At 39.0% G+C, this 27,109-nt stretch overlaps 1 long non-coding RNA gene across 1 annotated transcript in view; it reads right to left on the bottom strand.

Moving 5' to 3' along the window:
* The window catches only part of LOC148216050 (uncharacterized), a 39,618-nt gene extending 13,638 nt beyond the window's left edge, over positions 1-25,980 (bottom strand). The window contains exon 1 of the long non-coding RNA XR_015796136.1: positions 25,816-25,980. This is a non-coding gene — a long non-coding RNA (uncharacterized LOC148216050). The remainder of the gene's footprint in view (positions 1-25,815) is intronic.
* Between the last annotated feature and the right edge of the window lie 1,129 nt (positions 25,981-27,109).

Genomic DNA, 27,109 nt, shown 5'->3' with positions numbered 1-27,109 from the left:
AGCACCTTTGATTGTCCTTTCTTGCTTTTGATTTGAAAAGGTCTGGCTGATTCAGATCATCTGTCATCATCTTATTTATCTGTCTATCCAAAGACAATTTCATTCTTTCAAAAGCTGCCCTTTTATGTGGGGACTTCTGTCCACAGTTCTGTATTCCAATTATTGTCCTTCAATGTTTCAACATTCAAAGTGTTACTGGGCTTTTAGGCTTGTTATATCATTTCAAAATCATTAATTAATGAAGCTGAAAAACATACTTATATTTTCAAGACCTTTCTCTTCCTCTTTGATTATCCTAGGAGTAGCAAGCTCCTTTTCTTATTCTAATCCTTTACATTTCAGAGTTATTTGTAATCATTGTAGAGTTTCCAATTCTTAGAACTTGAAGTATCTCAAAATTGGAATTCGATGGCTCCTCTCAACATTTCTTTTTGATATGTAGGATGAAAGACGGAAGATCAGATCAATAGTATTGAGTGCGCATATCCTGAAGGGCAGTCTCTATTTTATTTGCCAAGTAAATCACTCTTGTACCATACTGTGCTTATGGGGCTGAAGCCTCTGGCTCCAACTAAATTCAGAGAGTTGTTTCCAACAGAGGACACCCAATGTGATGGGATGGCAGATATTCATGATTTGAGCACAGAGAGGGAGCAAGATTGTTGGGATGCTTGCAATCCACTTTAGATAAGGGAAGAATAAATCATTACTTTGGCTAGCATTAATACCTTACAGGGACCACAGGGACGGAGATAATTTTACTTTTGAGAATGAATGTTAGAAGACCACAGAATAACAGGGGTCCTGAGAAAAGATGAAGGACACCATAAATGGAATGAGAAATAGATGAAAAAGTACTTTTACCTTTGGGGAAAGTAACTCTTTCCTAAAGAAAGGCCCAGAGAAACATCAAGAAGAAATATCTTGATGCTGAGAAGAGAATAGATAGATACACATTGCTCTAAACTATAAACAAGAGTTTACATTCCCCCAAAGACTCTCCCAAGCTGGGTCTTTTTTAGCTCATATAGAATTTATTCTCAGCCCAGGTATCAAACCTTCCACCAGCAGTGGCACTAAGGGCAATTTCCCTTCCTTCTGGGACATCCAGCAAGAAAAATGAATCCCACCTCTAACTACGAACTTTTTACCACCACAGTCCACTAGCCCTTGGCCATATTTAATTCAGTCCTTGGCCTAATTTCCAAAGCATTCTGTTCATGATCCATTCCGATTTCTAGCAAGAGCAATACATATATTTCTCTCCTTGGGTTGGAAGAGAGGGAGAGAAAGAATTTTGGCTTCATGCTTTATTATCATGTTTGCCAGTAGATTACTATCACCAGCGTATCCCTCAGGGACTACAATGCCCAACAGTAACATAGATAAATAAATGCCTAGCCTTGCTTTACCCACTTCACCATTTGTCATTGACATTTCTTCTATTTTTTAAAATATTTTTATTGAAAAATTTAATTACAATAGTAAAACCAAATGCAAACTGAACTCAGAGAGAAAAAGAGAAATAGAAAAAAGAATAAAAGGTGCAAAGAAAGGAAAAGAAAGAAAAAGAAAGAAAAAGAAAGAAAGAAAAAAACCAAGAGAAATATTTAAAGCAGTGGCTTCTGATCTTCATCACAATAAGTATAAACAAACTCAGTGACATTCTAGTACCCAAGACCCACATCTCTCCTTTTTATATTTTAAAATTGGACTTTATTTTATTTGTACTTTCTTAGCAGGGCTAAAGTATATTAATAGTAACATTAATCCTCAACCACCACCCTTCCAAATGAATAAATAAATAATAAAAAAAAGCATTGTACCCTTTAAAAACAAAAACAGGTTTTAAAAACACTGAAACACATGGAGGAGGGAATTGAAAATGGCAATATTGGACCATAATTGTACTATTCAGCACCCTAGTGAATGGGGGGCTTCAGAAGCAGCACCTAATCCTCAGATGATCTGCTGCTGTAGATTTGTTTAATATGCGAAATCCATTCTTACTGCAGAAAAAACACAATATTCCCGACTCACTGAGGAACATTCAAATGGCTGTTTCTTATCATGGCTGACAGTGTGTAAATCATGTTCACTTTTGTGTCTGTTGATATATTTTTAAGATGCAATTAAGGATTTAATTGTCATGATTGTCTCAAGCGCTGAAAAGTTACATTTGCTAATTGTATTTTTTAATGTGCCAGTTCTTAAGCAAAGTGTTGAGGTTTCTTTGAAATCTGGCTTATGACATAAGAAATGACCTATCCACTCTGTGCTACCCTTTGCAAGACATGTCTTCTTTTAAATTAATTCATCTGATTTGAATTTTATGAGGACTTGAATCCTAACTAGGGTTTGTTTTCATCAGAGCGTGAACCAGAAGATTTCACTTTCACTGAAATTCTTCTGCTTTCTCTTTAAATTATTGTGTTGCTTGCCTAAAACAGAACTCCAAATCTTCACCCCCCCAAAAAATTTTCAATCTGCAATGGATAAACATTGATTTTGAGAAAAATGGGCTCCTCTCAGATTTTCAAATTTGATTCCCACCCCCAAGTCCTACCCTCAACTTCTACCCTCATAAGGAATACACGCAGGTGAGATTTGCTATGACATCCTACCCCCAGTGAAAAATTACCTTGCAATTTATATCAGTGGAGACTATTTGAACATTTCCTTGTTATGAAAGGGGGGATTTTCAAGGAATATTGTGAACATATGGTTAGCGGCGAGACATTTTTCTCTCCTGCCATCAATGGCTACTTGTAAGGACTGTATTTGACTGTCTAAATTTGAGGCCACAGACTTTAAATACCAGTTACTAAGGAGCAGCAATGGAAGTGAGATATAACCATCTTGCCCTTCCAATGAAATTTCAGGATTAAGCTGGTTGGCCATAAAATTCTGCACTTGATAGATGTTTAGTCTAATCCAGCCAGGCAATTCTTACCTTCTTCCCTGTTAAGGGCAAAACTCCCTTAGACTTTTGAAATGTCAAAAATAGAACAGGGTAAATCTGAGTTTTCAGAAACCTTTGTCTGGGTCTTTTAAAGAGAACAGTGTGAGGTTCACAATTTATCAAGACACTCAGCCTCACATCAGCAGGACCACCTGCAGATTCTGAAATGATGGCTTCTCACATTTTGAGAAGCATTAGGATTTTTGCAGCAACATTGATAACTTTCAAAATTTGGCATCCTGGAAAGAGTTGGTAGGATTCTTTGCTCTGCACATCTTCTTCAGCTTGCCTAGTGATCCCACAGTTCACGTCACGTATGGATTCCAACTGATCTTCTTTAAAAAAGTATTGTGGGACTTGGATGTTTGTAGTTCTTTTTGTTCCTTTTCCCCCCTAGCATCTAAGTCTTTGTTCCCATACATATTTTAATTAATTAATCAATCAATTAATTAATTAATTAATAATTATCTATTTTAATTAATGTTTATTCTGTTTTTGCTGTCAACCGCCCAGAGCCACTCTGCAGTGAGATGGGCAGTGACAAATTAGAAATATAAATAAATAAAAATTAAATACTTGTCTGTAGAGGAGGAGGCTAACCTAGCCATAAACCTCAATATAGCCAGGCTCCTAGTTTCTTGGCTAGCAGGTTTTTTTGCAGACTGGTAATATATGTGGACCTCTTTTTTGAAATTCAGTATTTCAAAAATAAGTCTAAACAAGATATTTCATAGAAAGATTTCTGGTGCGTAAGCTCCAAAACTGACAATAGAATGAAAAGACATTTGCAGGCAAAATCACAGATCAGAGAAGTTGCTCGAAAAGTTAAAAGCATTGCTAATGGAATAAATGAGTAACTGAATCAAATTATGTTCAAGCAAACCATGAAAGAATGTAAAGAAGTTTGAAAATCCAACTTACTTTGCCTTTCGGTCTATAGCATTTAAGTACCTTTTCAGTAAAATTATTAAATCTATTCAGTCACTTATGACGTATTATTTTCATACAGAATTATGAACAGGGGTTCATTATTTGCTGTTAATCCTTGGCATTAGAGACAACTATTCACTCCTGTCTGGCTCTTCCCACTGGGCGAGGGGGCTAACTAAACTAAAAATAATTTCTTGAGTAGATCATCCAAATGTGCAATCAGGTCTAGTTTCCAAATAAACCTAGCTTTAAAAGGCAAGAAACATGATTTATTATCCTGGCTTTACAAATGGAAGCACAAATAATGTTACATGTCATATGGTCATTCCAGGAAGTTCTGGAGAAAAACCAAGGAGGCTGTCTACAATAAACCTGATACTGTTATTAATGTGGTGCTGTTACTGTTGCTGTTTTTTTTTTTTAAAAAAAAAAAGCTTAACAAAAGCTGAAACTGATATCTCAACCATATTATACATTTTTAAAAAGTATATGAAATCCACACTCAGTCTAATGGCTTTTATATTAAAAATATAAGTACCAAGTCGAAAACTACACTGCTAAAACTGACAGTAAAACAAAATGGATCTTGGAGATTTTTCACAACCTGTTTCAATATTGCTTCCAATTTATTAACTATGAATTGTGACAACTGTGTTTTTCAGTCTTCGGAATGAAACACAGACAATAAAACAAAAGAGTGAAGTAGGATGACATTCGGTTCTTATGAAGAAAACTTCATCTTCACAGTTCTTTGCAGAGAATCTAAAGAATTAATCCTATAATACTCAGAAGCTTTATATTGGATAATGTTACCATTCCACTGAACTTCTAGACAATACTAAAAGGTTAGGGTTAGGGTGTCATTGTTCAACAATAAGCCACTGCTGAAATTATCTGTTAAGGATAGCAGAAATTGAAATTTTGTGCATAATAATATTACCTAACAATAACAAGCCAGATGAGAATTCTGCAGAGTATACTCTGCTGAGCTACAATTCTTCTCTTTTGAAGATTTTTTAGTGAATGAATTAATGTTTTTGTTGCAAGTACTTTTGCCTTGCTCAATTTCTTTGCTACAATTGTCTTAATTCCATCTTCTCCACGACCAAGATAATTTGCTTGGATGTTTCTACCAAAAAGAAGGAATCTCACTGCATTCAGAACATCCTTTCCCCTACACATATCACTTACTAATCAACCGCAAGGGCAAGTAAATGCTGAATCTTACAATTTTTAAAAACTTTGAAACCATCTTTCCTTTAGGGGAATTTGAGGGTGATATATAAAGAATGATGCCAACATATATAGAGTGCAACTGCAACAATTATAAAAAAGGGGAAGCAGATAAAACACTTAAAAACACAGCTCAGAGATTATCTTGCCTTTTGCAATGCCTTGGCTAATTAAAAAAAAAATCTTAGAAAAGATTATAATGTACTTCTTTTGGAAGAGTATTCCAAATTCATAGTGCTATCAAAATTAAGATATTGTTAAGGAAAGAACTTGGAAAAGCAGAATGTCTTACAGCAGGTGGCTGACATTGAAAAGAAACAGCCTCTTGTGCCTCATTAATGTTTCTCTTTTAACTGATCTGATATTGGAGATGCGGTTCTGAAGTGCTAACCATACGTTCTTATTATGATCCAATGGGATTCTTAGTTTCAGTTCACAAAGATATCCAAGACAGGGAAGTTTGTTTCATCTTGAAATTAATTGACAGGCTCTTCTTCTCACACACATGGTCTCATCAGTCAAAATCTTCTTTGAAGGCAGTTCTGTATGTCTCACCAATCCCTAAGATATGTTTAATTGGTTATGGACATGACCTTTGTGGTGGTGATTTTGCTTGTGCTCTAAAACTCATTTCATGGGAACCTTACCTCACCACCTCATTTATCATCTGGCAGCTGGTGGAAACCCTTTCTAAGGAGGTATTCAATAATTTTAATTCATGGTTTTAACCAACTTCCCTTTGAAAAAAGTAATTTGTTTTGGTAGGACAGAATTTACCTCTTATGTATGTGTTACAAAATGAAAGGGGGGGGGGTTTAAGTTATTTTTAGTGTTTCCATTACTGACTTCATTCTAAGCTGTTAGAATTGTTAGCCTTGAAATAAAATTGAAGTAAAATTGATGTGCAACATTGTAGCAGTGAGAGGACTAAACCTAGGGGAATGCTTAGTGGCAACCTTTGAGGAAATTCTCTTAGTAAAAGGTCAGAGGTGACAGTGGAGATGTTGGACTTTTCAGAAAAAATGAGGCTTTAAATGAGGTCATTGTGGACTGAATGGGAATGCCTTGCAAGACAGATTAAGTCCACAAGCTAAAAGTTCCCCATGCCTCGCTTATGGAGGTCCCCCTAGAATGAGTTATATTATCTTCTAGAGCAGTGTTTCTGAACTTTGGGAACTTTAAGATGTGTGGACTTCAACTCCCTGAATTCCCCAGCCAGCAGGCTGACTGGGGAATTCTGGGAGGTGAAATCCACACATCTTAGTTGCCAAGTTGGAAAAACACTGTTCTAGAGTCATCCAACCATAATTGTACCAAAATAACAGTAAGCAGGATGGCTTGGTGATGCTATGAAGTGACTATAAGTCACTTAAAGGGAAATGACCTTTAGATGAAGACGATGGACTATTAACAGAATTTAGGAAATAATTTCTGAACAGCCACGAGCTATCAAAAGACTTGGAAAGCTGATTGTTTTCTGGAAACAAAACTGAGTGACAACAGAAGGAAATATTGATAAGAGGATATGAACTGCTGATTTTCAAAGTCAAATTCCTATGAACTTGTTGAATTTTCTTTAATCCTTATTGTTATGGTCACTGACCAGTATTTTGTACAATTATAAAAAGTTACAAGGTTCAAATTAAAAAGCAATACAAGCAAAGGAAATAATTCATTTTAACTCTATAAATGCAAGCAACAGAAAACTAATTTTAAAAACTATTACAAAAAAAGCCAAATATTAAAAACTAATAGGCACCAAAAGGCTTGCTTACTAAACATTAAGCTGCTAACCAAATATGTATATATATATGTGTCTTCCTTCCTTCCTTCCTTCCTTCCTTCCTTCCTTCCTTCCTTCCTTCCTTCCTTCCTTCCTTCCTTCCTTCCTTCCTTCCTTCCTTCCTTCCTTCCTTCTTGAGGGTCAGTCACTGATAAGGTATAAATTAAATTATATATGGTAGTATCCTAAGGATTAAAGGATAAAATTGGCTGAAAGAAATTTTGTGACTCTCCTAGAAATTTTGGAGCTCTCGTTCAACAGTAGGAAGTAAATGAAGTCATTTTCAGAATAAGTGAAACATCTATTATCACATGGAGTTATGAAGATTAGGCACGAATTGCTGCAGAAAAAAACATCGGAATACGTGGGCTAGAGTTTCAGGTTCCTCCAGGTCAAAAGGGCAGGTTCACTCTGCAAAGGGAGCACCATTATATCTTCCCTCCAAAATTGCAGAGGGTAAGATGTTAAAACAAGCTAAAGAAAAGGCTCTGCAATGTGTTGGGCAGGTGATATTAAATTGGTAGTTGGCTGGTGTGGTTTCCTATTTCTACACTGCCAATCTTGATGAAGCAATTCACCCTGCTCTACCTGGAGACCTATGTCAAACACGCACTACTGGATTGCAACTTCAAACAACCGCACGGCCAGAAGGCTTTGTTGAATGTTTTTTGTCCAATAAACTGAGGCTTGTCATCCTGAAGAGGGGTTAAGTTAAATAAATCTAACTAAATATATGCACCTGTAGGAGACAGAATTTTAAGAAATATATTTACACATTAGCATTTGGATAATACATTTTTCTAACCAAAACATTTCCATTTCAAAGCATTTGGAAAAAAAATAAATTAATCCAGTCTCCCCAAAGCCATGAATACAAACTATCCTTAATTCTAGTTTCTCTGCTTAATTTTTCATTAGTTACATTTTGATATTCCTGGTCTGAATTCCCTTGAAGCTGCAATCCATTTTCCTTTCAGTGAAGCGGAGGAAATCCTCAACTGTTCTGTGTGCAGTGACATCAAATAAATAAAGTGAGAGAGGTCATTATGGAATACTTTTCTGACAGATACTGATCACAGAAATGGATACGTGAAATAGCATTACTGTGAAGAGAGACCCATGAAAATAAATCACCGACCCTGAGTACCAGTTACTCAGTCAACATTTGCTTAATACATTGCCATAATTTTGTATAACTTTATAGAAGAACAGGAGTGCCTCTGAACTATTGTGAAATATTGTTTGAGTAATCAGAGGCCTTGACATGCTCCTCATCAATATACTTGCTATGTAGACTGATACCAAGGCACTGGTAATGCTATTATTTAAGGCATATGGAAGTTATAAGAGGCCTTGAAGTAAAATATAGGGCTACTCCTACCATTAAACAGAACAAAGCAGTTGTTTCAAGGGAATATACATACTGCTGTAGAGCAATATCAGCTCCCCTTCTCTCCCTGTAAAGGAACAGGGCTCATGAAATGTGTCACCATATTCTATCGCTTAGTCTGCTACTCTCAGGTATGGAGTGAGCTGCCTGATATATCTGCAGAAGAAAAGACAATTGATGATTCAATCAGGAGGAATCTATCTCAGATGCCAAAAGTTTGTCAAGTGCTGGAAATCTCTGATAAATAAGGAGTGAACAAAGGATTAAATGAACTGGAACCTCTGATGTTTATTCCCAAATGGCAGGAAATCCATACAAAAGGAAACCAATGGACAAGTATCATCATCCTGTCAACATTGCTCACTTTGACTGAGTCATAGAAGGCATGCTCCAGTTAATCCAGAGTCGGTAAATTTCATTCTAAATTGCCAATCTGGTGTGTTTAGGTCTAAACAGTTAACTAACTCCCCTTGAATTATGTGAAGACCTTTTGGAGGGATTTTTATGTCCATTGCACAGGCACAGCTTTGATCATACTGTTGCAGCCACCACCTTGACTTTGTTTCCCATACTCTGTGGACACCCTGACTGGATATAAATTCCATAAAAATGGGCTTTCTCTAGGTGTTTTGCCTTTGTAGTTCTTTTGATTTTCAGCCCCACAAGCAAATGGGAACAGGAAAAGGAGGCAAAAATGGGTGAGAGTGTATTGGTGGTGCTGCCTATTCCAACTGTGGCACCTCAGATTCTTTTTTTTCTTCTGGAAAGTAGGGAGGAATGGCAGAAAGTAGAGATAGAATCAACAGCCTACCAACTTTCTTTGTGGCACTGGAGAGGATGGGAAAACATGTCCATTGGATGACTGAGCCGTCTGCAATTGTGTGATACCTAGATGCAAAAATGAGTCAATTGACTGGAAGAGAAACTGCCTACATCATCTGAGTCATACAAACATGACTACTGTGCAAACTCAGTGCTAGTTGCTATCTCTTTTGCTAAAGAATTGGCAAGGTCAGTCCATAAACAAGTTCATCCTAAGTCGTGGAAGCTCACTTGGGGAATTTGTGAAGTGAATTCACGGGAAAGTGAGCCAGTCAGTCACTTTCTCTGAATCCATTCTTCCTAACTGGATTGTTGTTGGGGAAAAAAATTGGAGAAGTGACTGCAGTGTACTTGCAGGAAAGACTAGTTATAAATCTAATGAATGAATTTTAAAAAAGCATGTGTGGATTTTATTAACATGGACTACATTCTTTTCCTGCCAAATCTCTACCCTTGTTATTTTATCTTATATCTCACTGAACAGAGAATAAATAAGACAGAGTGGATCAAATCATTGATCTATCTAATCCTGTATTGCCTACATCAGTATCCCTAACCTGGTTCTCTTCTGAACTGTTGAGATTACAACTTCCAGCGTTGCCAGCTGTTGAAATTCTGGAAGTTGCTACTTGGAAGGCACCAAGTTGGAGAAGACTGTCCGTATTGGTTGGCAAAAGCTCTCAATAGTCCCTGTTGCAACTTGTAGATGTAATGGTATGTGGGAAAGACCTTGGGAGACAGGAGGAAGAGTCTCAGACTAGACAACTAGACAAAGTTATCTCAGTTCACAGAAGCAGAAGAGGTATGGGAAGCATCTCAGAAGAAACCCTCCCTAGTTTTCCAGAGAGTAAAAGGAAAGGAAGGGAGGAATACTTTCAGACTTGAAAGATTCTGTTAATATAACCTTACAATAAAGATAGAGCTAGTATTCATGTGGTGCTTCTTGTATGGACTAGCTCAAAGGGCTAAGAGTACAACTATGAGATCTGGGCTACCAAAATCCAGACAGTTACTGTATCAGATGGAGCAAAGAGATTTAGAAACTCTTGGCTGCCATCTAGTGGTGTACTGGAGTTTGCAGTCCAGAACTAGTAGCCCTACCTGTAGGGTTGCAACTTGGATATTGCCAAAAATGAAAAGAAAACAAAACACCAGGCAATGCTTCCCTCCCTCCCCAAAGGATAAATATAGATGCAGATTTGCAATTAAAATGCATATATTTTATGGATGAATGGATGCAAATTCAGAAATAATTGTAATTATTATATTGTAATTATTTGATGGATTATTGATTGATTATGCACCATGAGGTAGGTGTTGACCCTTACCAACCCCACTGATAGACCTTCACCAGGATGAGCTCTCCACAACATGGCCCTTCAGGTCTCCCAATGTTCCACCCATCACCACCATAATCAAGTCCATTCACCTTGCTGCTGGTTGTCCACCTTTCACAACATTATGGGTTTCTCACGAGAAATTATTTAATTACTAAAGTTCAAGTAGAATAGAAATATCTGATCATGGATCATAAACTGGAAGCAGCCATTTAGGCCTCAAGTCCAGCCTCCTGATAGCAGAAGGCTGTCTAGCCCCTGCTTGATTACATTCAGTGAACAATAGTTTATCACCTCTCTGGATAATTGCCTCTACTGTCAAACTGCTCTTACTGTTAGAAAGTTTCTCCTAATGCTTAATTGCAATCTGCTTTCCTGTAACATAAATGCTCTCACCATAATGGGGAAAATCTGCCAACACAATGCTGATTGTTGATGGGCAATTCCAAAGCCTGAAAAATCTTTTAAATAAGGAATGCCTTCAGATAGCATCTGGCTCACCTTGGCTGATCTTGAAAAGCTGAACAAGGTTGGATGTGGTTAATAATTGGAAGGTACACCACATTGCAAGACTGTAGGTTAAACTAGGCAGATATGTATCCCAGAATAAGGAAAGAACAATTTGCCTCTGTACTGTTGACACAAAAACTATATATCAAAGAATGGACTGTAAAGTGAAATATCTGGATGTCCTAATTACTTGCTATTGGATTTTTTTTTCTTTTAAATTGGAGATGGGATGTGGCTGAAATATGTGAAACTGTATATCGAACCCAGTAGCAAGGTTGTATGTAATATAGTAGACATTTCAGTGAGTTTCATTGGTAAACTGAAGCTTCTAAAAATGAAGCAGCTGTTTTTTTATTCTGAAACGGATAAAAACATTTGGGAGAAACTGCTGATTGATTTTCAATACATCCGAGCAAGTATGTATTCTAATCCAGTCAACTGCAATGTTCAATAATGTTTCAGTTTATGTTCCAGTCTTAGTGACAATAACAATAAATTATGTCTGATACTATTTTTATTACCTTAGCCTTCAGATAATCTGCATTATAGCCCAATAGAAGGACGATGCTTTGTTTTCAGAGGCAAGGACAGCACGGTGAGTTTATGATGAAATGTCTTCCATCTCTGCTAACGGATGTTATGGTTTGTTGTATATGAAGCAATTGTGTGCTTGTCTCTTCCCACTCAGTGAGTTTTGATGTATTATTAATGCTTCTCAGATTTCTTGGAATGTGAGCATCTGAACAATCCATTGTGGGAAAACTGCTGAAAGTTACCAATAAAATATGAAGAGGATATGAAGGGTATATATGTACACACTCACTGTCTTATTAAACTTTAATCATAATTCATTTTGTTCTCAGATTCCAAACTCTGACCTTTGGGGAGTCAGCCAGCTTCCTGAGTTGAGTGTTTTTTCCCATTTTTGTTTTTCTTGGTGCCAGAAGATTCTAATATTTTTCTACTTTAGAAAAAACAACTACGTCTTATCTCCATGTACAACTCAGTCAGCAGAGTTGAGCTTCAGTGAGTAGTGTCTATATCAGTGTTTCTCAATGTTGGGAACTTTAAGATGTGTGGACTTCAACTCCAAGAATTCCCCAGCCAGCATGCTGACTAGGGAATTTTGGGAGTTGAAATCCACACATCTTAAAGTTCCCAAGGTTGAGAAACACTGGCCTAGATCTAACTAGAAAGACCAATGGAGAAGGATGCTGAGTGTTATAGTTCAGCAATATCTGAATGGCTATAGGTTGCCCACTCCAGCCAATGCCTCCTTAGTTCAGTCCAGGTACGAGTTGCAGCATCCTCAGATCACTTCTGGGCCTCAGTGTCTCCTCAAGCTTATTCTTTACCATACAGATGGAAGTTTCAAGTGCCTGTGATTGTATCTTACAGCCAAGCACTGTCTGCCATCCTGTTACATAATCTTTGCAGACAAAAAAGTTGTTCCTTTACAGTGATAAACTTGCTGGGAAAGAGAAAAGAGTCTGTACACTATCTCACAGTCGATTTCCAGAATGGGGGAGACAGGGAGTGACTATGGGCTATCAGCTTGAGGAATTGCCAGCTAAGCCTAATTAATACCCTTGCTTAACTCTAACCCTAAGAAGGCAGGGGGGAGGTACACACGGGTTAGAAGTAGAAGTTTTCCTTTCCAAGCAGGGCAATAGCTTATTTAGATAAACTTCTCAGCAGGTAGATCATAAATCAAAGCCACATTCCACTGCTATAAAAGGAAGTGGGAGAAGAGATTTGTCACTCTGCTTGTTTATCTAGACCAGCTGAAAAGTGCACCATTAGTCTTTTATGCTTCCAACACAACCCCTTGTATGAATAAAGAGGGGGAGAAATCATCAAATGGTTTTGTATATGCTGAAGTATTTGTTTATAATTGTGAACCCAAAGTGTTCGTGGCAGTGCCATTTTAATTCCCCACTGTAACATCAGTCTGACCTCTGAGCCATTAAATGCTATTGCCAAACTACCTGGAATTATCCCCATACCAGGCTGGGTTACTTATGGGATTGTCCCTCCTTAGTGGTTTCTACCCATCCCATCTGGTCCAGCAGGAAGGGCATGTTCTTGGTCCCATCAGCTAAGGAGAGTTGCCTGGCAGGGAGGAGAGCCTTTTCTGTCATGGCACCCACCCTCTGGAATATCATCCTTTCAGAGATCAGATTGGCCCTGTTCCTGTTGGCCTTCCATAAGGCCTTGAAGATATGGCTCTGGGCTCCAGCCTGGGGCCCTGGGTGAGGGATGGGGCCTGTTTTTTGGGGTGTTTGATTGTGGCTTTGTAATTTTTTTTCCTGGCTGCTATAGGTTTTATATTTGTTGTATATATTTTTTATCATTTTTAATATTGTTAGCCACCCACAGTCATGTATGTGGCAGCCATATAAATCCACTAAATTGATTAAATAAAGAAGTTTTCACAATTCTTCAGCTAGGGCCAGGGCTTAAGGGCCCTACAGACATAGGGAGAGTTTCCATTAAATGACACATTGTTAATTGAAGCCTAGAATTGGCCCTTCCCAAATTCATAGTAATTGAACCAGCCTTGCCCAATCTGTAGGCTTCCAGGTGTGTTGGACTCTTATAATCCTCAGCTAACATAGAATGGGAACTGAAATCTAACCTATCCGAAGGGCATCCCAGGTTTATGAGATAGGGCAGGGCAGATCTGCACCTATTCAGCAGGTCTATCCTGCCTGCCATTATATGGAGCTGTGGTGTGGTTCCTTTTCTTCCATTCCCAAGAAGGTTGCTAAGAATCAACTTATGTATTATGTTCAGTGCAGAGTATTCAGTTCTCACAGTGTATGGAGAAGAAAGATTTAGGTCCAGACAAAAAATGTCTCCTTTCTCCATGGTTATATGTGGACAACCCTCCCAACTCTCATAGTTATTAAAGGGAGAGTTTTTTCACTGGATCATGACTGTGGAGGAAAATATAAACTGTGGATAAAATATAAATCTCTCTGCACTGCAGTCCAAGAAGAACCCATCCCTTCAACCTCCTCTCCACTCCTGTAATGAATAAAAAATAAATCTAAGATGTAGCTCCATGCTAATTGTTCAGCTTAGTTCACCAGATATGCCCTCAACATGGGAAAACACCTGGCTTGGCTGATCATGTAAAAACTAGAGAGGGTTGTGGACATGGTTTGTATTTAGATGAAATCCCCAAGAAATTCAAGTTCTGTAGGCTAGATGGGGAAGCAAAATCTATCTGTCTGCCTGTCCATCCTCCATCTGTCCATTCATCTCAGAAGAAGACAGAATTGTTGTGCGAGTTCACATCCAGTACAGGGATTGCCCAGTTCAATGAACCTTGCTGCAAACAGACCTGACTTGTTAAATTTTTCTGAGATCACACACAAAATGACTGATTGGGCACTGCTGAGCAAACGTACCCTCGCCACTTCTCCTTCCTATATAAATGTGGATTCACTTGTCACTTTTGGCACAGAAGCGCTAAAAGGTAATCGAGCTCCGACTATGCTCTCTTCAGCTTCAATTATATGTTATGAAAGCCCAGGGCGGCAATAAACCATGATATTTAATAGAAATAGTAGTACCCCACAGTACTATAGTTTATCACACATTTCTCTCAGGTGCCCAACTTTTATCTGCTTTGTGTGCGACAGAACTTTATCTCAGCTGGGGGGGGATTTTTTTTCTCCCCTCTTTCTCTGCAAATCAACACATACTGCTGCCTTTAACATGTTTGGTCTGGATATTATTTATACAGTAATAAAATAAAAAGGTTCTAGGGGTCATTCCCAAAGAAGCAAACCTTCAAAACTTATTAAACCAAAGAATGAAAGTTTGCAGATCAGACTCTTGCCAGAAACTGCAACTAAACCAGACTTAAATGGTTCACAGAATTTACTATCGAAATTCTGGACTGGCCTCTGTACAGTCTAATCACTACTTATGACCTGTCCTCTGAAGGAATTTACAAATAACTGAGACAGGGAACAGCATCCCTAAAGGAATGGTAGAAACATGGACCAAAGAGTTAACGCCACAACCCCAAGGTACAATATTATTCCCATGGTGACAATGCTACTCTTTCCACCTAAATACAAGAATCAGCTGTCCTACTGAATGACCATAGGAGGTATATGAAGGAGAATAAGAGATGGCAGGCTATCAAAGTGTAAAATAAGGAAGTGTGCAATAAGTAAGGAAGAAGTCTCCAAGATGTGTGAAAAGGTGCAAGCCTGTTAGTGAAGGATATTGAAATGTGGCCATAGTCATTAAGTAAAGAATAGTTTTAAATATTGGATACATCTTTAAAACTACTGGATGCAAGTTTTAAATCCTTGGGCACATCTGCTAGGATGAACTGCATGGTATTTCCATGCAAATTACAACAATGCCTTCTATATTTGCATATAAACCTATGTTCATTAGCATACGCAAATTCAGGCCCTTTTATAGAAAGTGTTATATGTCCATCCTTGTTTTAACAGTGAAACCCAGTTTAAACACTGTAAATAAAACAATGTCACACTTCCTAATAAACACATGCTTGGAACAATAGAGATATAGCAACAAAGAATTTTTAAAGAAAATGTTAAAAACAAAGGATGCTTTGTGCAATGAAGTAATATGCCTTTTGAGTGACAAGCTCATGCTACTCATGATTAAAGGGAGGCAAATAATTTAGAAGACATGAACTTTCAACTTGTCTTTTGTGACATAAATAAATTGTGCATACATTAGAATTTAATTCCCCCCAACTTGCAACTTCTAATGAACTGAGACAGATGTTTCTTGTTTTCTGTTATTCAGATTTTTGGAATCTTGGTGCAGTTCAAGGCCTTTTTTTTCTTCCAAGCATTATCTTCACAGAATAACATCTTTATTTCTGGCTGATCTCTGAAAATCCATGCAATCCCTCTTCCCAACCTCTGTCTAGTAGACTGACTGTCAGTCTAAGAGCACATGTGAAATCATGCCCCCATTTTTTTTTGCAACAAACTATTTTGTTGTGTCTGAAAGAAGTGAGAACTTTGGATATTCCATGGTGGGATCTCAGCTCTGCAGAAAACGCTTTTGAGCTGGCCGGTATCATTTCATTGTCCAGATGCAGGGGTTGGGGCCAGGCAGAGGTACCTCAGTGTTACCCAATCATCCCTTCTCCCATCCAGAGTGTTAGCATTTCAGAGGCATCCATAGCTCTGTTTAAGATTTTATCTCTGGAATACATATGATTAATTCTCCCTAATCCTTGGTCCTCAGAAACCACTAGGGCTGACGTTTTAAAAAGCATTGACTATGATGTGAGGACAAGCAAGAGAAATTAAGGAGTAGTAGGGAGAAGCCAATAAGAAGTGTGCACAGTGAGTAAATTAGGGGAGTAGAGAAAGATGGGGGCAGGAGGGAAAAAAGATTGGGTCAGTGTGATACGTGTGGTGAGTTAAATGGGAAAGTGAGGAAAGGGATGTGGCAGGAGGGGAGAAGAGAAAAAATGTAAACAGAGCACTGCTGAGTAGAGTGGATTATTCTGAACAGACAACTTTCGTCTTCAGCCCAGCATCTGTAACTAGGATGGCTGCTTCCAAAGTCTGATCTTGGAATGAAAACAAATTCAGCCTTTTTATATCTTTCTCTACTAGAGGAAAAAGAAAGGGAGATGTGATGCTGTGATAGCATTATCTGTCTCCTTCTAGCCCTATACAAATTCCATTTCTGGCATTAGAAATCATCTTCTTTGGATTTTAATCACAGATTTGATTATAACTCTGATTTTTAAATTCAAAAGCATAGAGTAGTGGCTAGAGTGCTGGACTGGTTAGTCCAATCTATCTTACAAGATCATTGTTGTGGGGTTAAAATAAAGGGTGATACCATGTAGGTTGCCTTGAAGAAAGGTAGGATGTAAATATAAGAAATAAAAAAAATAAAATAAAATAAAATTCATGATGCTCTTTGAACCAGTTCAAAGAGCATCCAATTAGGATTAAATCCAAAGTGAGATTTGAAGACCTGAAACTTCATATCTTCCACTGACAGTCATGGGAAATCTCTTTCTCTTTGTGTGTGTGTATATAAATTAGATGAAATTTCAGGAAAAGTTGGCCCTTGTAGGGATTTGTGCCTTTTTTTCTCATATTTTTCAAAAAGTGGAACTAGTATTTAAAGGTCGGCAGAACTACATAAAATTTCTAATCACAAATGTCCTCTGAGTTGGGATAACCTGAACCAATCTCATGAAACAGATATAACGGAATATTGTGAAACCTTTTAATCTTCGCTCCAATGGATTTATGTAAAGTTCTATAAAAATAACAGGCACTTTAGAGTCATTCCTTTATAGGAAATCTGCAAAATGAAAATATAGGTGCGGGAGCTCTTGTTGTGAGAATACCCAGACATAGGCAAGCTTATCTGCATGTGACAGGTGTTTTCAGGCTATGGATAACATTTGAGTGATTGGTTTTGGGGTGATGGTGGTGGTAAAGGAGGAAGAAAGGGAATAAATTGAGTCCAATCTTCATTTTGGTCAAAAACCAGCATAAAAAAACATAAAAGCAATAAGAACTATAGCCATTTTGATAATAACTGACAAACCTATGAGATATAAAATATAAAAGACTCCTAAAAACTAATATTCCTTAAAACATTAGGATCTACATTAAAATATGATTAATATTAATACTAAGACTAATACAATAGTCTTACATTGTACAATACAATACAATAATTCTATATTGTATTACTTCATCATTTTTATAAAAATGATGAAGTAAGAATATAATATAGAATGTCAAATTAAATAACAAAATAAAACTAAACAACAGTAAAAAGTGTATGTAAAAATGCAGATATGGTTCTCATCTAGCCATTCATCTCCTAATGGATTTTTCACACTGCTGCGTGAAACGTGGCAATTTTATGTTAGGGACAGATTGTAATCTGAGAGTAATAAATGGATATAACTTGTCCTACACAATCTTGCGAGTATTAGGGAAATAAGAGCCCACAGAATGTTTCTGAAAAATGAACATTGAAGAAGAACATGTCCAGTAGATTCTATTGCCTAGCCTCACAAGGCATATCCATTCCAAGTACAGGATCTTCCTCTGTCTTTGCTATAAACCAGCAGAAAGGAAAGTGTTACAAGAAGTCAGATTAAAAGCTCTCATGTGCTTTTGTGGGACTGCTGGCTGCGTTTGTTATTTGTAAGTAAAGATAACACTGTTTTTCAGAAGGCGATAGGAGATACTACTGATGCCCACAATTGCACTTCAGAGAATGCTTTCCAAAATCCCTAAAATGCTGAGTTTGCATCCTGAATGACAATGATCTGGTGGGGATGAGGGAGACATGGCAACAAAATACCAGTTCAGAAGCCATTTATTACAGAAGATCAGATCAGGAGAAGGTTCTTGCTTCCTTCCTGTTCAGCTAAGATGGAGTACAACAGGGATGTGCTAAGTGTTTCCTGCACAGAGCAGTGGTTTTGGGTGGTTAATGCCTGAATCAAAAATATTTGTTTGGGATAGATGGTAGGACAAAGCATCTGCAGGGATGTTACATAGATTATGAGTTTCTTGGTAGATAAAATAGCTCTTATCCACTCTGGGCTGGAAGCCAGTTGAGCAGAGTCCATGATGGTGAGTGAGATGGCATCTTCTGGAATAATCTGGGATTCTTTTGAGCATCTGGAACCCAAGAAAACTATAGAGAACTCTGTCACTTGTGGTATTTGACCCATGCTCCTCTTGTCTTCTTTAGGTGACAAGGCAAGGGATGAGTGGCTAGATCTAGGAGGTAAGCTCAGATACTTTGGTCACCTAATGCGAAGAGAGGACTCTTTGGAAAAGACCCTGATGCTGGGAAAGATTGAAGGCAAAAGGAGAAGAGGACGGCAGAGGATGAGATGGTTAGATAGCATCACTGAAGCAATGAGCATGAAACTGAGCAAACTCAGGGAGGCAGTGAAGGACCGGAAGGCCTGGCGCAGTATGGTTCATGGGGTCACGGAGAGTCGGACACGACTTAACGACTAAACAACAACAACAAAACTCTTCTTTGAAGGAGGGGTAATTGTCAAGCCTTAGTCCAGGGGAAAGGAGAAACATGAGAAAGAGATTCAGATAATCTCCACTTTGATTATGTTAGGTAAAAGATGATCTGGATAATTGTTTTGACAGGCTTTCAAGCTTCTGTTAGTTTACCCTAGTAGCAATAAAGATCTTTCTATAAAGCAAAGTGGTTCTTGTTTCCTAAGTCTGCCAGCCTTGTGGGGCTTGATCCTAAAGATCCTAAAGGAAATGGATTATCCTTCTTAGTCAGGATTCAGACCTACTGTATTTGTGGGACAGAAATGGCATTGGTTGCTCTGGGGAATGACCTTTGTTGGGGCCTAGATGGGAGAGTTCTTGTGTCCCTATTAACCCTCTCAGTGGCATCTAATGCCATCAACAATGGTATCTTTCTGGACTATTTACAATAATTGGGATTTTTATGTTGGTTCTGCTCTATCTGACTGGGTAGTTCCAGTTGGCGATTGTATGTTTTTGATTAGGGGATTTGTTTTTGTCATGTTGGTTTTGTTACAGCTTGTTTTGGTATTGTGGCACACTCCCAGAGACCTTAGGAATTAGGGTGAGTTATAAGAACTGGTTGATAAATAAACAATAAATACACATGTTTGCAATGATATACAGAATGAAATTTTGTTCTAGATTCAGCCAGAAAATGTTTCTTCTTTGCAGAAATATGCGGAAGTGTGTATAGGGGGTATAAGAGCAGGATTTATAAAATTGCAATTAAAAATTAATATAAAATTTTATTGAAAAGAGAAGGGGAAGAGAAGGCCATGGAACAATGGAAGCAGAAAAGCTGCAGGCCATGTAGGCAAAGAAGGAAAAGAGGAGGCAATGCATACCAGCCTTGCCATCATCCTCACCCCATAAAATCACTCAAGGATCTCTCCAGGATCCCTGCAGTTTTTATTTGGCTCAGACTGGAACAATCAACATTTCTGGGTTTTGTTTTTGCAGAAGTGCCACTGGCCAGTTTAGCAGGACTTCTGGAATGCGATGATTTGTTTGGGCTTTGAAACAAAGCATACTTTTCATTTCATCCACAACCCCAGAATATAACAGTATGGAATTTTGACACTGGATGTAAATGATACCACACTTTTTTTTTTTTTTTAAAAAAAGAAGATCTTCTGGGTGACCTTTTGCACCAACCTGCAACTGCATACACTGAAGTTGTTGCAGATAAGAAGCATGCAGTTGTATACACGGGTAGCAGGGCTGGAAAGGAGTTATTTTGGCATGTCAAGTTCTGGCATATAAGATTTGACTGATCCAGTACACCTTCCTGCTATTTACCATTCAGCAATAGGTTTAGGATTCTTGTTTCTGGGGCGACTGGAAAGGAAACTTTTACTTTGGAACTGGAATTACATTTCTATCTGACTGATCTTAGTTTTACTAGTTAATGTTTGCAAGAGAAACCAACCCTCTTCCCCTACTCTTTTTCATGTTTTCCCATCACTTACTGGTCCCACGCTCCCACATTCTGTAATCTCCCATCCCACTTAGTTGTCTTGCAGCCAAGAGACTGGCTGAAAGAGTTGGGCCCCTCTCCCTGGCTATTTTCCAGAGTAAACCGAACACCACCTTCTGAAGATTACTGATGGATTCCATCTTTCTCTAGAGACAACATTATTTCAAAACCATTTCATTTTCTGTCAGTAATTTCCCCCTTCAACACCCCCTACAAGAATTTCAAGGTCAGCTAAGCAAAGCTATCCCTTGTGTACAGAGGCTTCTTTGTACTGGCTGAATACATGGGAAATACTCTTGATTGGGAGTGCTGAGCAAAGTCATTCCCACTAGATCTCAAACCTGCTTTTAGCTGCCAGATTCTGGCTTACGTTGGGGTTATAGACCTCTCATGCCTATACTCTCCTATGATCCAACAACCAAGGTAATAGACCTTATACCAAGGTGGTTCACGCGCCATGTGGCTTAGAATGCTCCACTCATATTGGCAAGAGATTATCCAAGCTTTCCTCTTTCTAAGACTGGTGCCAGGAATATAAGGTAGCTCTTGGGATAAAATTTCTCCTGCATTTTTTCCTACCAGTTCTAATAGAATTTGATGAAATTGCTTTGTAAATTCTTTGAAAGGAGAAGAGAATTTAAGTTGAATTCTTATGGATGTATTTTCTTAGTTATGAGGTGACCATGAAGGATTTGGGTATGTTTTTTCATTGAATAATCTTCTTTACAGTTATGCAAGGTAGCATATGTAGCACTCTTTTCTCTAGTTCCCCCCCCCCCTTTTCTACACAATGACCCAATGGAGTAAGTTGGACTAAGAAAAAAATGACTGACCCAAAGTCACCATTCAGCTTCCATGGTTGACAGTGAACTTGAACCTGGCCCTGCCTGGTCCTAGTCTAACACCTTAAACACAACACCACACTTGGTCCCATTGGATTGACTGGGGAGTTGAGGCAGCCTGGGAGGCTTCAGATAGATGGAAAGATGTGTAACAGAAAAACAACATCAACAGTAGCATCCTCTGCCCCCTCCAACCATACAGTTAGAGAAATTTAAAAGAAATTCTCAAATACTCTGAAAATATGGTGGAAAAACTAACTCCAAAAACTTTTCTGGGCAGTTTCACAACATCAAGAACAGAAAAAAAGAACATTATAGGGAAAAACCCCCCACAGTAATTCACAAACACAAATTAAAAGCAAATTTCCCCACACCTCTAACTTAAAGAATCCCACCAGACACCCTAACCTGAGCCTAAGGGAAGAACCACGTTTTAAGAGCTTGTGTGAAGATGAGTAGGGTGGGGGCTGAATGAATCTCCAGGGGATGCTGTTCCAAATGGCAGGAACTGCAACACAGAATATCCACTTCCTGGGTCCTGTTAGATGATATTGCTTAACCAGCATGATCACGGCAAGCCAACTGTGTCTGATCATACCAGGCAGGCAGATATTATGGAAGATAGATGGTCCCTCAGAAAGCTAGGTGCTATATCATGCTGGGCTTTATAGGTGACAACATGCATGTTGAATTGCACCCAGAAGCATACTGGTAACTGTGCAGCTCACAGAGCAGATGTGTTATATGGGCAGTGAGGCTTGCCTATCACTGCTCCTGCCATCTGCAGCTTAGAAGTGGTCTTCAAGGACAGTCCCATTCAGATTCCATTGTAATAGTCCACCCTTGAAGTGATCAAGGCAAGGAGGGCTTCTTGGTCCAGGAGTGGGTGTAACTGGTACACAAGTTAGATTTGTGTAAAGGCCTTCCTTGGCATAGTTACTGCCTACTCCTCAAATCCAGATAAAACCCCCAATTGTGTACTAATCTCAAATGGTTGGCTGCAACCCCAGTCAGAACCAAGGGTGGAAAGTTTCCAGCACTAGGAGGTTGAAGTATCCACAGCCCCTTGGTCTTTCTAGGGTTGAGCTTGCTCCTGTTCCTTCCCATCAAGACTCCCACAGTCTCCAGGCAGGGAGACAAGATCCTGACAGCGTTGCTTGACTGATCAAGGATTGAGATATACAACTGAGTATCATCCACACACTGATGATACCTGACCCAAACCACATATGACTTCCTCCAGCAGCCTCATGAAAATGTCAAGCCCTATGGCACCCCACAAAGCGAGGCCATGGACTTGACCATTCCTCCTTTCCCAGCACTAACTGGAACTGGCCACAGAGATGGAAGGAGAACCACTACAATATTACATTTCCCAAATGTATTTCCCCCAGCCAGTCCAGAAGGGCATTATGGTCAACAGTATTGAAATATGCTGTGACAAGGGTACTTCCCTATCCTGGCTCCTTCATCAGTCATCAACAAGTGCAACCAATGCTAACTCAGTATTATGTCACGGCCTGAAACATGACTGAAAAGGATCCAGACAGTCCATTTCCTCTAGGGCATTCTCCAGCTGCAGTCCAACCACCATCTCCACCACATTCCCTGAAAAGAGGATGTGGGAGAGGAAACCCAGAATGATTGGGTCCAGCAATCACCTCTTAGGGAAGGGGCCCTAAGGGTGAGAGAAGTACCCCTTCTCTCAAAGAGGCCATGGACCCAACCACATCGCACCTCCCAAGCATCCTGCGCTAGCTGGGAGGGATAAGGGTCTAACAAATAGGTGGCTGGGTTAGCAGTCCCAAGGATCCTGTCCACTTCAGCAGGTGCTAATCAAGCAAGACTGTGCCACATTCATAAGTGAATAATATGAAAACACTGCTTGATTTCTGAGAGGGAAGCCATGCAACTAACTATTCTACAAATGGGTGGGGGAGGTCTGCCATGAGAAAATCTCCCCATGTAAGCTTTCTGGAGGATAGATATCCATTTGTGGACATAAGAGTGAGCTAGCAATTTAATCGTAACAAGGTAATTCTATGAGGCTTTCGCAATGTATTGAAAGGGCTTCACTGCATATTTCATGCTAAATAGATATGAAAATGTATTAATATTAACACACGCAAACAAAACGATCCTTCCAAAGCACCTTTCAGCTAGCTTTCACCTACTGTAAGTTCATGCCATTTAAAATAATAAAAGGGAGCTTTCTAAAATGCCGCAACTCTTTTGTCCTTTTATAATCACTGACTTAACAGGGTTATTTTTCTGGAATTTATTAGAGAGATTTATCTAATGGCCTTGGTTAGGTCTGATAAAACATGAACTTGTTTGCTGAGTTTATTCCAACAGTGACTGCATTTATTTCTTTTGCAAATATCTGTTTAATGAAATTAATCTGGCTATTGAAGCTGTACGATGCTACGAAAGCTATGTCTGCCCCCGCTCCCCCCATTACTGTCTAGGTTACCTAATGAATTAGATGTGCAAAGATGTTACAAATAATCCTCTAAGCCAGTAAAATAAATACAGTGGGCTTTTGCTGTGTGGCTGCAAAATGCAATTTGAGAAAAAAGGGGCAACTAACCAAAAGAATATTCCCTGAGTTCCTGAACAGAAAGGTTCTGAACCAGTATCACCAGAGAAAGCAAAAGGATGTACAAGGAAACGATACCTTCAAAGGAAAGGTTAGCTTCAAAGTGGACTTTATATAGATTAGTCATGGTCCTTAAATATCCTTCGATTTAAAATTAAAAACTGTCCTTCCAGACTTTGCTTGAATTCCATCAAAGCTGTGTCAACCCACCTGCTCGCAAAGCAATCTGTTCCACTGAACAACTATTATTGTTAAGATTCTCCTAATGTTTTGCAAAATGCTCATCCCTACCATTGCTATGCGCCACTTCTATTCCTGCATTCCAGAATAGAAATCTGCCCCATCTGTGCAACAACACTTCAGATATTTGAAGACATATGTCTTCTCTCCTCCAGGCTAAACATACCCAGCTCTTTCAATGGCTCCTTGTAGGATAGGTTCATATATTTTTATCTCTCCTTTTGGTATAGCGATCTTCAAGGTGACCCACACAATATTAAACGATACATTCATATTTTAACTTTAAAACAAAGGATTGGGGGCTTGTAGGAAACATCTGAAATATTAAGAGCAAGCTGTGGGAAAATAGGCTGTGTTCGCAGGATATGTTTATCTACCTAAGGTAAGCATCATGTAAATCCCTTTTTCTGGGAGCATGTGGCTCACTGACCTAAACAAAATATACAGGCTGGGTTCATACAATATGCAAAGCTAAAACATGATTGGCTCTTTGTATACCCTTGACCGAAGATCAGTACACTCGTTCTATCTGGGATGGTCATCCTCTTCCACCGAGTGCGCAGCTTCGGGAGGGACGAACATGAAGCGGTGAGGGAGGAAGGGGACATCCGCCTAGCCAGCCAGATCAACTGAATCAACCCTGGCGATCAATGGGGTGACAGATGTCGCAGCCAGATTGCCCTCACATCCGATTGGCTCTTTGTATTATGTAGACATAAGTTGGCTTCTGTGTATAATGTGCACACAACCAAAATGGGTGTCAAGATCTCCTATATTCCAGAAGGATAAAATGTTCCCTATTACCACCACCCCACACCCCAATATCAAGGAATGATTTATGTTATCAGCCTGGTGTATTTCCAAGTAAAAGATGCATTTCCAAACAAAAAATGGGTGTTATTCTCTCATCGTTTTTATATGCTAAGAATGCCAATGGTGATCAATGGCATTTTTTGTCAATAAAGATGATACTAGAGCCTGTAGGCCCTCCAGATGGATTTGTTTTATTTTACATCATTTATATCATGCCCACTTTAACAAATGGCCTTCTATTTCCAGGACTCTTCAGCCAATGTGGCCAATTTGTTAGAATCTGGGAACGGTAATACGTACATTGGCAACCCCCTAAGGTAGGAGATCTGAGACTGTACAGCATTCAGCTTCTATTATTATTATTATTATTTACAGTCTTCCATTCTATACTGTCAAACAGAAACAAACCCAAAACAGTGGATTAATGCAGTGCTCATCTATCTTGCAGTTTTCCAAAAGCATTATTTCCCTGCAAAGTACATATTTGTCTCCCTATCTTATTTTTAAGAGCTTCAGAATTTCTTTCAAATTTATCTTAAATGTGCTTAGCGTTCACTCACTTCAACTGCAGCAATCTTGTACTGCGATACTTATCGCAGGGAAATGAAATACTTCTGGAATCGCCTCCTTCTAGGGTGGCAGAAACCTGCTTCTCTCAAAGCTTCTCTCTCACATCCCATGGACCTAACTGCATGTCAGCTCCTTAACAATTCTGGGCAATTTACATTATAAAATGCAAAAGAAGAGAATAAATGATGTGCATCCAGAAACAGAAACACCATATAACACCATACAAAATCGTGCAGTGACTCACCAGCCGTCCTACTCCAAAGCTTGAGAAAATAGCCAGCTTTTCGATGTCTTTTGGAAGATCATCAGAGTGGGAGTCACAGAGATAGCTTGCTGGACTTTTGGAGATGCTATTGCTGCTGTGGTCTTTCCCTGTTATTTGTCTTCCATCATGCTGAAGTCTCCCTGCCTGTTCTCACTTCCTAACAACGAAAGCCTAAGGGGAAGATTTCTCCCCTGATGTCTTCTCTTGGATGTCATGTAAGCTTGGGAAGTCAGGCAGGCTGCAAACTGTTGGGTGGGGGGTGGGAAACTGTACAATGAAAGGGCATTTACACAGACCCCTTGGCCACTTGATAACTAAAGAAGTTCAAAAACACCACATACCACAGGGTTCCTCAACCTCAGCAACTTTAAGATGGGTGGACTTCAACTTCCAGAATTCCCCAGCCAGCATGGCTGGCTGGGGAATTCTGGGAGCTGAAGTCCACCCATCTTAAAGTTGCTGAGTTTAAGGAACCCTGACATACCACACCCAGTCCTCCTACAAAAGAATTTCTAAATTAAATTCTGTTTTATCCAGTTCAATGAGAACTGGTAAGAAAAAATGCAGAAGAGATTCTCTGCCTGGCACTGATTTTCACTCACTTCAACCGCAGAAATCTCATGCTGCAATTCTTATTTGAAAATGAAATACCCATGAAATCTAAATGAGCTGAATGTATTTTACGAAGCAGAATACATTTTGGGGAGCTTCCAGATGGAAGGCCCTTTGCTCTAACAATCAAATGACATGGTACAGCTATTCCATCTTTTCCTCCTTAACATATTTTCTCTGTAGCAGAAAAATGACAGAAGAAATGGTGGGGAAAAGGTGACGTTGGGATAAACTATCTTTAGAGGCACCAAGAAGTATAAGCTGCCCAGTAATTCTGACAGCTACTAAATCAAAAAGAAAGACAGGAAGACAGGAAGACAGGAAGAAAGGAAGAGGGAGGGAGAGAGGGAGGGAGGAAGGGAGAGAGGGAGGGAGGGAGGGAGGGGAGCCCTGGGTGGGATAAATAGCCTGCTGATATCAAGATACTTTCTGGGTATCAAGTAAATGAATGGAATGAAAATAAACCAGTGCATATAATAAATGCAAACATGAGCCACAGGTACACATAAAATGTTTACATGCTATCACTAATAATGCCTTTCTAAGAACATACACATATAGCAAACCAGACACATATACATTCATTATAACAGTGTACATGTTTTCCTTTTGTTGTGACCTTCAAACATTATACCACTACATCTGGTTTTCCTTTCTTATC

The sequence above is a fragment of the Python bivittatus genome, unplaced genomic scaffold (genome assembly GCF_059951505.1).
Source record: "Python bivittatus isolate LINGU-HERP-01145 unplaced genomic scaffold, Pbiv_v1 ctg000340_np1212, whole genome shotgun sequence".
NCBI lineage: Eukaryota > Metazoa > Chordata > Lepidosauria > Squamata > Pythonidae > Python > Python bivittatus.
This window is presented reverse-complemented; position numbering and strand designations above follow the sequence as displayed.